This window comes from Theobroma umbraticum, unplaced genomic scaffold, assembly GCF_002168275.2.
Source record: "Theobroma umbraticum cultivar Fairchild unplaced genomic scaffold, ASM216827v3 scaffold_44.0, whole genome shotgun sequence".
NCBI classification, from domain to species: Eukaryota; Viridiplantae; Streptophyta; class Magnoliopsida; order Malvales; family Malvaceae; genus Theobroma; species Theobroma umbraticum.
The window spans coordinates 8,076,687-8,084,332 of NW_018397255.1; positions in this window are offsets into that span (position 1 = coordinate 8,076,687).

The window sequence follows — 7,646 nt, forward strand, 5'->3', positions numbered from 1 at the left end:
TATATATATATATATATATATACACACACATATATTCTATACAAGATTATGATTATGATATCTCCCTCTTGTACTCTATACAGTTTGTTCTCAATATTCTTCCACTAAATCATCATGTTTTCAGCTAGAATATTCTCATCCCACCACTGCATAGGATTCCACTTCATCATACTCAATCTGGTTTTGCTAAATTCAGTTCCTCTTCAACTTTTTATGAATATTTTAAATTTTTTTATCTAACATTAATTTGATTAATTTCGAATTCATTCTTTCGTTACTGAATAGTTTGAGTCTTGATAGAATTTGACATACGTATATATGTATGTAGGTAAATCCAACAGCTATTGAAATACATGTGGGGCACTAATTAAATTTGTTACCTTACATTAATATATATATATATATATATTCTAATTATTGATACTAACAAAGAATGGATTTTGAACAATTTAAAAAGCTGATAGATGCTAAGCATAAGATTTTTAGATTAAAGGTGAAAAAGAAATATTTATAAAAAGGTTAGGGGACTGTGGATGGAATTTATTCTAATTGGAATACGCAAAAGATATTATGGGATTTTTGGTATATTTAGCAATATTCTTAACAGAGGTCAAGCTGTCACTTGCTTTTGTTTGTAAAGGAATACTTTTAAGTCTTTCTCACTGTAAAAAGAAAAAAGAAAAGGAAATGTAGAGGTTCAAATATAAGATTTGTTGGCATTTTACTGATGGTAACTTGATACCTTAACTTCATATTGAAGATGGATGCGATTGAAAGAATATATATATATATATATATATATATATATATATATATAATATTCAAAAAAAGTTTTAAAATTATTTAAGAAAATTTAAATAATTTTTTATTTTTTATTACTTTTAATCAATTTTATATTTTTTATATATGCCTCTAGTTCTGACATGGTTGGTGAAAATGATGCATGACCATGCCATCATTCATTATAATATGTAAACATACTAAGTTAGTGTCACATGATATAAAATAACAAGTGATATTTTGATTAAATCAATAATTAGTTTTAAATACTTATTTAACACAAAATAAAAATAAAAAAATTTGATTGAACGTATCAAAAAAATAAAAATTTACTGAATAGTTTAGAGACTTCTTTTTATGTATTATGTTAAAAAAAACAACATAAAGATTCAAGTTATTCATTATAATTATTTCTTTTAAGCTTTCGAGTCTAAATGATTTTTATCCAAAATTTTGCTGTGTAGGGTATTTTCTTTTAATAAGTCATCATGTCATTAGTGTATCCAACAAGATACACAAAGAGAAACAGTAGATGAGGAGAGCAGCATTTAAACAAAATCGCAACGTAAACACCTCACCCTGTACAAGACCATCAACAGACATCCCACCTCACTAAGTTTGGTTGCCACCCCGACAACGCCATCATTCCTTTATAAGCATGGATTATCAACACAGACCAGAAGGTAGGAACAATCAATGGTTACAGTTAAAAATGATCTTCTATCTTGTAGTTACACTCAATATAAGTAATCATGTAGTTAGCAAGAAAATCATCTTCTATCTTATTCATAAGCTTATTTTTTATGATGTTCATAGCTAAAAATGACCTCTCACTTGGTTACAGTTAACGTTTGTTTTTTTTTTTTTAATTTTTATCACTTAAGTGTAATTTTCTATTAGTTGTTTTTAATATATATTTTGTTTTATCTTGAGTCATACGGTAATGGCTTTTGCCTCTTGAATTGGCACATAGTTATTGGTGGGTCTATCCTTAAAGTATTGGGCTGTTCCCCTAAATGATAAATATAAGCTCATAACATCTGTTTCATTTTGGCGGGGGCTGGGAGAAAAACATGAGACAGTCACTTATTTTGGAAAAAAAAAAATACATAAAAAATTACAAAACTTTCAACTGTGGGGGGGCAAGCACCCCCATGCCCCGGTATGTATCCGTGGATGGTAGAAACTCAATTTTACATGAAATTCTATTGACCCATACAGTTAAATCTTACTGCACAACCCCAATCCTAAACAGACTAATTTTATGAAAGATGAATATTAGACTTGATATTTGGAAACATCATAGTACCATTTTTTACATTCAACAGGCTTTGTAATTTTGGTTTGCAAAAAATCATAGTATAATATACATACTAAAGGTGAGAGACCTCCAGCCCATTTCCTCACACGGTAATTCTCTGACATAATCTAATATCGATGGCTTTGTCCATCATTACACTGAATGCTTCCAATTCTATATTAAAGAAAAGAGAAGAGAGTGGGCAGCCCTATCTCAACCGTACGCCCATCTTCAATTGTCTGGTTGCCACTCTGTTAACAAGTACATATATAGATGTCGAAAAAAATGCACATCATTATCTCTCTGTGTCACCAACTACTAAACCCCAGTTTTCACATAATCAACTTGAAAAAGTCCAAATTGACACTATCAAACTTCATTTTTAAGTTAACATCAACAATCTCATTCATAGGCAATGCGAATCCTTAATTTGTCACCCTTTAATGAACGAGATATCTGGTTGCTTCTGATGATTGTTGGCTCAATGTTTAGAGGGAACACTACCATTTTTTCACCTTAGTCACTGTTTTGAAGTTCTAGAAATTTTCAAAGTAGTTGGCCACTTATCCTTGATTTTATTTGCAACGTTGAGAATAACGATATATAAATGCAATGGCATTAAGTACATAACACTATTGCAAGCCTTGAATAGGCAGGAGATCTTCTGACAGCCATATATATGACTATTCAAGGAACCATTCCGTATCCCCTGATTGAAACCACTATCCTTCACAGAGGTTCAAGTTAAAGCATTTTGGCTTTCCCTTAAGCCGGGAATGCCAATGCCATTAACACAAGAAGGCTCAGTCTCTATGGACACAAGACTTGATCACACTCTCCTTAACAATCCATCAATAGGCATTGATTGGTGCATGATCCCTTTACTTGAAGAATAAAATTTTAATCTCCTTTCTTCTAAATAAAAAAAAAAAATTCACCAATAGGCATGATAAGAAACCAAACCCCATTGCCTTGAGAAAGTGGACCCTTGTTTAGATTTAACAAAAGATTGGTTGCCTTGCCAACTGTCCTTGCCCTTCACACGACCCCAAGCACCCCTCGTTGGTATTGCTCCACCATCCTTCCCAGGGGCAGATCTTCCTTTACGGCCTTCTAAAATTTTTAAAATTTTTTCTATATTATATAAAATTTCTAAAACCTTTTATATATCTTTTTAATGATCTTTTTAAAATAATTTTTTATTTAATAATTAATATAAATAAAAAATAACAAAAGGATCTCACATGCCTCACTTAATTTTAAAGTATTTTTTTGTTTTCTTCTTTCAATTTGTATTATTATTTTTATTTTTTTATTTTTTTATTTTTATTCTATTTGCTCATATGTTCAAAGTTTCTATAGATTTTCTTCTTCAAATTTTTATGAACTTTCAACCATATTCTTTCTTTTTTCTTTTCTGTTATGTTAAATGTGGGTTCTATCTTCTACTTGCTATGTCTTTCTGTTTTCTGTTATTTAAATTTTATTTTTTATGATTTAAATTTTTAAAAATTAATAAATTATTATGTAATTTTCTAATATAAGTTGTAGTGGTGCACTGTAGTTTAAACTTCATTAATATATCACTTTTTTATTAAAAAAATTACATTGAGTATATTTTTTATTAATCTTGATTATGTAAGGGAAAATTATATTGAGTATTTTTCTATTGTACTTTATGTTTTATATTTATTTGAAAAAAAATTATCTTGAATATATAGTCCTTAAACAATCTTGATTATATAAAAGGAAATTGTTAATTTTATATATTGTATTTAATTATTTATATTTTATGTATTAAAATTTTATATTTAGATCCCTTGAGCAACGCCCTTGCAACAAATGACATTTTTAATGAGTTGCATTCTCTATGCCTTTCTCTAAAACTATTGTGTCCTTTTCTCATGTATTTGGAGAAGGTAATCGCTTTGCTGACTCCTTGGCTAGGTATGGTGTTGACAAATCCTCTTCATTTTCTGCTTGGTGGTGACTTTTGTATCATGTAAACACATCTCATTACGCCTTTGTTATAATGGCAGATCTAAGATTTTGTATGAGGGGTGACTAAACAGTAATTATACAAAATCATGGATTGGGTTATGGATCGAGCCAATGATTCAATTCTGAAAAAAAAATTTAATTACTTTTGATATAAAATTAAATTATAACATAACATTTCATTAACAATTTAAATTTATGTAAGTTTTCAGATTCATCAATATAAATGGACATAAAATAGAAAGAAAATTAACAATAGATTTTCACATTAAGTATCATAATAAACGTAAAGTAGAAAGAAAAATTAACATTAGATTTTCACATTAGGCATAGTAAATTGTGTTTGACTAAATTATAACATAAAATTTTATTAACAATTTAAATTTATAAGTTTTTCAGATTCACCAATATAAATAGACATAAAGCATAAAGTAAAAATAATATTAGTTTTTCATATTAAGTATTATAAATTGTGTTCGACGTGGAAAATAAGCTGTCTTCGTCATGATTTCATGCTTTCAAAGGAAAAAAGTTGAAAAAAAGAGGTTTAGTATATTTATAAAGGAGAGAAAAAAAGAAAAGAAAAATAATTCTAAAATTTGGATCTAAAAGGAATTAAACCCAGACCACTAAAAATTAACTTAATTTCTTACCACTGCTTCAAAACAGCACATTTGATTTGTGTAGGGTTGGCAAATCTAAATATTTTTAATTTTATATATATAGAAATAAAAAAATTTAAAATATGAGGAGTGGCGACTGCCACCCCCGCCCTTCGCCCCTGCCTTGTTACTTTCTTGAGTTTTTGCGTGTTACCTGGTGCAATCTGTTGGATAGGCTGTGATCTGAGCTGTTATGTGCTTTGTTGCTGGATTTAAAACTTGCTATTGCTTTGTTTTCTTTGGGACTTGTGTTCTGTTATGTGCCTGTGATTTGTTATATGTCTCTTTGGCTTTTGGCTTTTAATCTGCTTGTGCATTGTCTTCGCTCTGTTCTCTTTGGAGACTTTGTCTTATGATTTTTTGCCACAACAGGATATCTTCTGTACTGTTGCTTACCAGGACCATTAGGCTTACACTCTTGTAGCTTATACCATATTAATGGAAATCTTTTGATTAATTGAGTAAAAAAATTATATTTAGTATTATAAGTTTAAATAGAAATAAAATAAGAAAATTAGATTTAACTGTATTAATTTTTTGTTAGGTTTAATTAAAGTATAATTAAGTTGAAAAGAATTGACATTTTTTAAAAGAAAAGAAACAAATAGTCCAAATGATTCTCCTATACTTGAGCCTACAAATCTCAATGCTTCAACTCATGGATAAGAGTAATGTGAATCAAAACATACAATATTCAATCCTAAAGAAATAGATGGTTTTTAATATATAATTAATAATTGATGAATTTGACTAAGTAAAAAAAATAATTGATGAATGTGAATTTAAGAAACATAATCAAGCATAATTTTTTAAAAAGACTATTGCAAGTTTTTTTATTTTTTTAATTTATATGTTATATTAAATTATTTTCTATTATCAATATTTTGTTTGTTGATTAAGATTAACATATTGGTTTGTAAAATTTTTATCTCTTATTTCTCTATCTTTGACTTTCAACAAATGTTGAAACAGCTCCGACATGATGGTTCCCCAAAGTGTAGAGAGCTCAATGTATACCCCGAATTGCTCAAGCATGCCCCTCGTCGAATTAAGCACCCCTGCATCCTGCTACCACATGCCCTCCTTGAAGCTGTCTGGTCGGCATTCTATCTTAGAGAAAAGTTCTTGCTCTGCATCCTTCCACCTATCCTTGATAACCTTTCGTTTGCCGACCACACTCCTTTGGATTTTGATTTTTTCCTATGAAATTAGCTCTTCTTCTTGTTGACGATTTTATATGAAAAAATTTGATGATCTTATCTCTCTCGATGAACCTTTTGACTCTTGATTTTTAACGTCATTTCCTTTCCTCTTCTCCGCACAAAGGCCAAAGTTACCTTCTCTTCCTAGTTATCACAGCCCTTGTGCCTTCCTCCGCTATCCCCTCTTATATGTCAATGTAGTGTTGCTGTACCACCTTCTGGAAGTGAGGCATTAAAGCCATTAGATTAATGAGTAAACAAGTGAATCCAATGGAATTAAGAATGATATAGGTTGTTTATATGGACCTTTTATTTAGATTAAAAAATTATCAAATTTGATTTGAAAAAAATAATAAGAAAAATTCATACTATAAACGGAAAAGGATAAGTTTTACCTTTATACATTCTTATCATAGATAATAAAATGAAACAAAGTTAATGTTTTATTATATTAGTTTGTTATCATTTAATTAGTCTATTAATTTAAAAGGGTAAGTTTTACCTTTCTAATTATAAGTTTGATGTATGAAAAGTCATAAGAAAATGTTATTATTATTATTATTTTATATAACTTTTTATTTAAAAAACCTAATATAATTCATCTTTTCAAAATGTATTGATTTTCACGGAGATTAAGAAAAAATAGTATATTTTATAACATTAAGAATTTAAATTTCATTTATAAAATTTTCGTTAACTTTAGAATATAAGAAAAGTGAAAGTATTAAGGTTTATGTTTTAAAAAGAAATGGACATAATTTTGTAACAATAAAAAAATTGGTTAAAGACAATGAAATGGAGAGAGTAAATTTTTAATATAACACTAATTAAAGTCAAAAATTTTTATCTTAATTTTCAAGAAAAAAAATAGAGCATCAAACATGATCACCTTTGCAAGTCAATTTATAAATTAGTATAGAACTTATAAATCCTAGCACTGAGTAGCTGTGTAACTTACAGTAATTTTATAAATTAATATGTACTCTCTTTGTCTCCATTTCTTTTATTTTTTGGTTAACTAACTTGGGTAAACGTACATCCATAATATCATTTAAGTAATAATTGTCTAATTTCACTCAAAGGTTGTGGAAATTTATATAATTAGCTAACAAATTCACACAAATATTAGTTTTGGTGAACTTGTCTCTCCTTCTCTTGATGGGATTGCAATAGTTGTGCTACTACCTATATGTTTCCAAGTAAATATACAAATTTGGGTCTCTCTGTGTTAGGTAAATTTGACAATACTATTACATAACAACTTTCATATTTTTACTCAGTTCATCCCACTATTCACTACACTTAATATCTCAAACAGAGGGAAATATATTGTCAAGTTCTAATTAAAGTTATATGCAAACATTTTTCTTAAGAAAGAGAGATTCGAACTTATATTCTTCAAGTAGAGAGATCATACATTAATCAATAAGTCAAATATTCGAGTAACAAATGTTTTTCCTTTTAATTCATTGCCACAAAAAACCTTAAATTAATTTTCACCAAAAAAAGAAAAAAAACCTTAATGTACTCTTCGATTGAGTAGTGAGTTTAATCCAAATATTCCAGAAAAAAGAATATGACATTTGCGTTTGCAGTATGCAAAACTCAGGGATGATGATGACTCGTTGCCATCCCCATCAATAAGCACCATGCTTTGGAGTTAACCTGTAATCTAAGGCATTAACCTATCCCCTGCAAAACTGA